We start from the raw sequence: 7369 nt of genomic DNA, 5'->3' as shown, positions 1-7369 counted from the left end.
GGACTAATTTGGGTCCTGCGGATCGATTGGTACCATCCTTGAGCTTGTACGACCTTCGGAAGAGGTCGACCGACGAAATTCCCCCAAATCTGAGGAGATATTCTTGAATAACTTTTTTTGTGAAGGTCGGAGAGACTTGCAAGTAGGCTCTACCCCCACTAAATGGGGTTGCGCGCATCGATCGGTACCATCCTTGAGCTTCTCCGACTTTCGGAAGGGTTAGGGTTAGGGTTAGGGATGAAAGCACATAGGAGAAAGAGATATTCTTGAATAACTTTTTTTGTGAAGGTCGGAGAGACTTGCAAGTAGGCTCTACCCCCACTAAATGGGGTAGCGCGCATCGATCGGTACCATCCTTGAGCTTCTCCGACTTTCGCAAGGGTTAGGGTTAGGGTTAGGGATGAAAGCACATAGGAGAAAGAGATATTCTTGAATAACTTTTTTTGTGAAGGTCGGAGAGACTTGGAAAGTGGTTGCATCTGGACTAATTTGGGTCCTGCAGATCGATTGGTACCATCCCCGAGCTTGTACGACCTTCGGAAGAGGTCGACCGACGAAATTCCCCCAAATCTGAGGAGATATTCTTGAATAACTTTTTTTGTGAAGGTCGGAGAGACTTGCAAGTAGGCTCTACCCCCACTAAATGGGGTTGCGCGCATCGATCGGTACCATCCTTGAGCTTCTCCGACTTTCGGAAGGGTTAGGGTTAGGGTTAGGGATGAAAGCACATAGGAGAAAGAGATATTCTTGAATAACTTTTTTTTTGAAGGTCGGAGAGACTTGAAAAGTGGTTGCATCTGGACTAATTTGGGTCCTGCGGATCGATTGGTACCATCCCCGAGCTTGTACGACCTTCGGAAGAGGTCGACCGACGAAATTCCCCCAAATCTGAGGAGATATTCTTGAATAACTTTTTTTGTGAAGGTCGGAGAGACTTGCAAGTAGGCTCTACCACCACTAAATGGGGTTGCGCGCATCGATCGGTACCATCCTTGAGCTTCTCCGACTTTCGGAAGGGTTAGGGTTAGGGTTAGGGATGAAAGCACATAGGAGAAAGAGATATTCTTGAATAACTTTTTTTGTGAAGGTCGGAGAGACTTGCAGGTAGGCTCTACCCCCACTAAATGGGGTAGCGCGCATCGATCGGTACCATCCTTGAGCTTCTCCGACTTTCGGAAGGGTTAGGGTTAGGGTTAGGGATGAAAGCACATAGGAGAAAGAGATATTCTTGAATAACTTTTTTTGTGAAGGTCGGAGAGACTTGCAAGTAGGCTCTACCCCCACTAAATGGGGTAGCGCGCATCGATCGGTACCATCCTTGAGCTTCTCCGACTTTCGGAAGGGTTAGGGTTAGGGTTAGGGATGAAAGCACATAGGAGAAAGAGATATTCTTGAATAACTTTTTTTGTGAAGGTCGGAGAGACTTGGAAAGTGGTTGCATCTGGACTAATTTGGGTCCTGCGGATCGATTGGTACCATCCCCGAGCTTGTACGACCTTCGAAAGAGGTCGACCGACGAAATTCCCCCAAATCTGAGGAGATATTCTTGAATAACTTTTTTTGTGAAGGTCGGAGAGACTTGCAAGTAGGCTCTACCCCCACTAAATGGGGTTGCGCGCATCGATCGGTACACTGTAAAAAAAGAAAAGTTGACTCAACTTAAAAAAGTAAAGCAACCAGCTGCAACGCTTTTTTGAGTTGACCTAACTTAAGGGCTTGTGAGTTGTGTCAACTTAAATAATTAAGTTCACTCAAAATGTTATATAGAGTAGCTCTGAATGGTGATGTTCTGTTAGACTAACTTAACATCTCCATTCAGAGCTACTCAAATCTACAAGTTAGGAATACTAGATTATATGCATGCTAATGATTTGAAAACATACATCAACAGAACTGGATCGTTTCAGTCGAGAGAACTTAAACTTAAACTTGAAATGCTTAGTTAACTCAACTTTGCTGCCCATCAGTTGAGCTAACTCAAGTTTACTCTATTCATACTGTTGTGGAAATTCAATAATAACACCAAAATTCTATAAAGAATCTGTTTATTAAGAACACAGGGGTTAACATTATATAAATCCAATAACTACAAAAAAGGCAACATTGAAATTGCAGCAGCAGGGATGCTTAAGTGAACTTGGTAACATTATACAATTATTTTCAAAGATAGAATATGTAAACACATAACAAAGTGCAGAACCAGCTCTCAATACTTTAGCTATAATATAGAAAACAGTATGATTGACACTATGAATCACAAAACATGTGTTAGTCAGATACTTGAGGAAACCACTGGCCAAACCCAGCAGTGAAGAAAGTGCATCCATAAAAAACATGTAACAAGACACAAACGTGTTCAGTTGCAGAGATAACCAAATCCAGCACTTAGTAAACACTAACTTCCAATGGGAACATGGGATTCGTAGCAACACTACACAAACTTGTGTAGCTACTACTGAACTTGAAAACATATTTTGAGGAATAAAGTGACATGTCTATAGAAAGTGCATCCATAAAAACGTGTAACAAGACACAAACGTGTTTAGTTTCAGAGACAAACAAATCCAGCAGTTAGTAAACACTAACTTCAAATGGGAACATGGGATTTGTGTAGCTACTACTGAACTTAAAAACATATTTTGAGGAATAAAGTGACATGTCAATGTGTGCAAATATGTGCATTGAACACATGTCTATGTGTCATGGTATCGGGCTACTTTAACAAGTTGTTTTTCAGAGCCTGAACACGGGCAGAACACTCTGTGCCAAGGTTCATAAAAATCTTTTGAAGGGCCTCAAAAGTGTACCTCAACCCTTTGGGGTAGTCCAGGTTGAGGTTGTAGATGCATCCAAAGAGAAGTACAATGGCTGTACTGATGTCAGAGATGTCCTCCACAACAACCTTTTCCTCGATGACAAGGGCAATGTTGATTGTTCTGGGCATTGAGTGAGCTCTCCCAACATCATCTTCAACAATGGTGACTATGCCAAGTTGAACACCTGCAACGGACGTTTCCTCCGAGTCTGTATCATAGAGAAAACAAACAGACATTACTTAAATTTTTAATGTTTTCATCACCACATTTATAAATAAATTATATACCCCTGCCCATGAGTAAAGTGACATGCACCTTTATGAGTTAAACTTTGAGTGCAAGTGACCACTGTTCAAAATATGAAGAAATTTCCTAACGACAAATTTAAGATGCATTAAAAAATACAATTTGTAAGGCCACCAGATAAATTTTGACCACCCAGATGTCATCAATTAATCCATGTGAAGGGATAATTTGTGCGAAATCTGGCATTTTTTTTCTAAAGGTGCTCTTAAAATTCAGCTGGTGTGCAGTTTAAAAGGTGTGGGATAATCCTTTGATTCCATAAGTGTTAACAATCCAAAAAGGATGGACAATATCTCACCCTGACAGTGCATATAAAATCGGCCACAATCCAAACACTAAAACTTGCAGCAAAATTTACTGATTTAAGGTTTTTTTTAGGTCAACCCTCATAGATTACCTCTTGATAATGTGTTTTTACTTTTATTGTTAAAGATTTCAGCCTTAATTAGGGATAACTACTTCTATTACATTAAAGGGAATATAAATAAGTGGTTTTATGCATATTCCTATCAAATGAATGCGTTTGCTCCCTAATCAGAGATGTACTGGCCCCTTGTATATTTATATTGGCCCAGCTATTAAAAAAATGGAAGAAAAAAACTTCAATGGTATAAACCGAAGTATTCTTACCAGACATGTCTTCAGGACGTTGCCTGGATTCTCCCTCAAATAGAGAGGTAGACCTCGGAGAGCTGTGGCCTTCCTTTGTGCAAGCACATTGGTTGTCTGAAAGACACAAATAAAGTTAAAAAAAATATACCATGGCCTGAAAATAAAATCACACCACACCTATTCACAATTTATGTTAATGTCTGTTTGCAATGTGAAAATGCACTCTCAGAAAACCTTAATTTATCTCCTACTTGCATTACCTGTTCATCAAGGTTGTCAAATAGGGCCTTTAAGTCCTTTCCTAGTGTCCCGCTACGTGTTCTGTAAAGCTTTATCAGGTTTGAGGCGTGTGCATCCAAAGATGTGAAGAATGTCTTCTTTAGATCCACTTGAGTGATTCAAAAAAACTCAGCATATATCTAAGAGAGGAGAAATAACAGTATTAGTGTTAATACAGACTCCAATTACAGAAGGTGCCCACATTGTACAGTTATAAACTAAAAAGGTTTGCTACATCCGGAAGCTGAGCAGAATGGTGGAATTGGTAGAGCATTTAGGACATTACACATTATATAAAAAAAAAATCTTACCAACAGTAAACAGTAAACAATAAACAGTCACATGCTGCCTCAAATTAGTCCTTAGATGGGCTATGTATTTCTTTGGGGCACAGATGTCTTTAAAGTCACACAATTGACAAAAAAAGGTGACTTCTACTTCAGTTTTTCTGGACTTTGTGTGTACTCTTGAAAGGTGGCATTTTAACCCACCGCTTGTTTTGAAAGTGCAGCAGCAGTCAGTGTACAGGCACGGCAGTGGCCAGAAGCGTCCCCGGTAGTGGCAAAGTCGGTAATGCTTGAGGAGAATATCCTGATTAGGGTGCGAGAACTTGCACTCCTTACACTGCATCCAAATCCTGTGAAACAAGGAAAACACATTTAGTTTATGAGTTTAACACCACCCAAATGAACAAACTCAATTTGGCTGAGGCAGAGGTAGGCAACCTTTACATCAAAAGAACCATTTTGCCCACTCTTCGCCCAAATAAAATTAGTCTGGAGCTGAGAAACATATTTGATAAGAAAGCTTATAAAGTTGCATTTATGAAATTATAGAACAATAAAGAACTGTTGACTTTTATAGCTATTTTTACCTGTTACAAAGGAAAAAACACCAAACTCTTATGAAGAGAAGAAAAATACAGAGGCAAGTGTAGGTGTACTTTGAAATAAATTAAACACAGAACTATGTAGGGCTATTTGAGTTACATTTCCCCATATTTGTGGGAAATGTATGTAATAAGTAGTTATTTTGAAATAAATAACACGTGAACGAGCTCTGTATGAAAGCTTAATTGTTAAATTCACCGTTATGCTAAGATTCAAACAGAAAAGACACCAACAGACGACACATACCCCAGTATACACAAGGAGAAGATCATCAAAATTTACCATTATTTTATTGATAACTCAACTTAACACGTTGGTAGTTTATAAACGTAGCACGGTGGTTTGGGTGGGGTTGGTCTACAGATAACTTAAAGTAAGCAAACACGTGGCTTTCACATGTAGCTGAAAGTTAGCAAACACGTGGCTTTCACGGGTAGCTAACAGGTAGATTTTATGGATAGCTTACACAAGTAGTTTTGTAAACGTTGTGAATCATTGCATTCGAAAGACAACGGGTCGCAGAATAACCAGTAAAATAGCGGCGGGAGTCTTACCTAGTTAGTGCTGGAAGAAAGTGAGGAGGACACGCAGCCGTAGGACATGCGGTCGGAGGACATCAGTCGACAAAACTTGCCGTCGGGCGATATCAGGCGGCGGAACTTGCGATAGAAGGACGTGCATCTGATCAACTACACCCCAACATGTCCAGACAAGCCCACTCTACCTGAGCGCGCTGGGCTGGCGTCTCAAAACACGAGTGCGCAGTGACGCTGACTACGTCATGACGTCGCTTTCCGGACGCGGAAGCCACGCTGAAGCGCCGTGCAGCGCTTGCTCCAACATTAACCAACATTGTCCCATCATTAATCTTTTTTTTCACTGCACTTCTCCACTTCAATTATTAATTTAATGCCATCCATGTTGAAGAAGTTCTCCGCTGTTTGCTCCGTTAAATGTCGGCTGTCGAGGGTAAATTACGTATTCTCCACTCAAGCCTGTGTGGAGAATACGTAGCCCCACTCTCTCTTTTAATCTTTATCACTGCTTGTGTGGCTGCAGTGGATGGGCAGAGGGGGACATTTAATAATGTGGTTGGTAAAAGTGGTAAAATTAAAACTCCAAGACGACAGAAGGTGAATACAAAGTAAGGGGTAAAAAGAAATCTGAACATGCTATATATATATATATTATATGTGTGTGTAAATGTGTATAATAATAATACAAGACATAAATATATATGTTCACATATGTATATATGTTTGTTTGTGTGTGTGTGTTTATATATACATATCTAAGTAGATATATTCCATATATAAATGCATTCATATCATTCAATCTGAACTTATATTTGCATCCCGGAGCTGGCTAAGCAATATTTGAAGTTTCCTCAACTTAAAATGTTCAGTTGACTGCACTACTTATTTGTAAACTTGAAACTTTGGGTTTGCTCAACATTTAAAAAAAAAATTTGCTCACTCAACTTTTAAAAATAAGTTAGACCAATGATTTTGAAGTTGGGCTTTTTACAGTGTACCATCCTTGAGCTTCTCCGACTTTCGGAAGGGTTAGGGTTAGGGTTAGGGATGAAAGCACATAGGAGAAAGAGATATTCTTGAATAACTTTTTTTGTGAAGGTCGGAGAGACTTGGAAAGTGGTTGCATCTGGACTAATTTGGGTCCTGCGGATCGATTGGTACCATCCCCGAGCTTGTACGACCTTCGGAAGAGGTCGACCGACGAAATTCCCCCAAATCTGAGGAGATATTCTTGAATAACTTTTTTTGTGAAGGTCGGAGAGACTTGCAAGTAGGCTCTACCCCCACTAAATGGGGTAGCGCGCATCGATCGGTACCATCTTTGAGCTTCTCCGACTTTCGGAAGGGTTAGGGTTAGGGTTAGGGATGAAAGCACATAGGAGAAAGAGATATTCTTGAATAACTTTTTTTGTGAAGGTCGGAGAGACTTGGAAAGTGGTTGCATCTTGACTAATTTGGGTCCTGCGGATCGATTGGTACCATCCCCGAGCTTGTACGACCTTCGGAAGAGGTCGACCGACGAAATTCCCCCAAATCTGAGGAGATATTCTTGAATAACTTTTTTTGTGAAGGTCGGAGAGACTTGCAAGTAGGCTCTACCCCCACTAAATGGGGTAGCGCGCATCGATCGGTACTATCCTTGAGCTTCTCCGACTTTCGGAAGGGTTAGGGTTAGGGTTAGGGATGAAAGCACATAGGAGAAAGAGATATTCTTGAATAACGTTTTTTGTGAAGGTCGGAGAGACTTGCAAGTAGGCTCTACCCCCACTAAATGGGGTAGCGCGCATCGATCGGTACCATCCTTGAGCTTCTCCGACTTTCGGAAGGGTTAGGGTTAGGGTTAGGGATGAAAGCACATAAGAGAAAGAGATATTCTTGAATAACTTTTTTTGTGAAGGTCGGAGAGACTTGAAAAGTGGTTGCATCTGGA

General features: G+C 40.7%; 1 long non-coding RNA gene across 1 annotated transcript; it reads right to left on the bottom strand.

Moving 5' to 3' along the window:
- Window positions 1–2065: 2065 nt before the first annotated feature.
- LOC132997456 (uncharacterized) lies at window positions 2066–5633 on the bottom strand. Its single transcript, XR_009677515.1, has 5 exons — window positions 5458–5633; window positions 4505–4650; window positions 3995–4153; window positions 3753–3848; window positions 2066–3024 (listed from the first exon to the last, which is right to left on the bottom strand). It is a non-coding gene; the product is annotated as an uncharacterized LOC132997456 (long non-coding RNA).
- Window positions 5634–7369: the final 1736 nt, after the last annotated feature.

Source organism: Limanda limanda, unplaced genomic scaffold (genome assembly GCF_963576545.1).
Source record: "Limanda limanda unplaced genomic scaffold, fLimLim1.1 SCAFFOLD_39, whole genome shotgun sequence".
NCBI lineage: Eukaryota > Metazoa > Chordata > Actinopteri > Pleuronectiformes > Pleuronectidae > Limanda > Limanda limanda.
The sequence above is the reverse complement of the archived record's forward strand: the minus strand, read 5'-3'. Positions and strand labels throughout refer to the sequence as shown.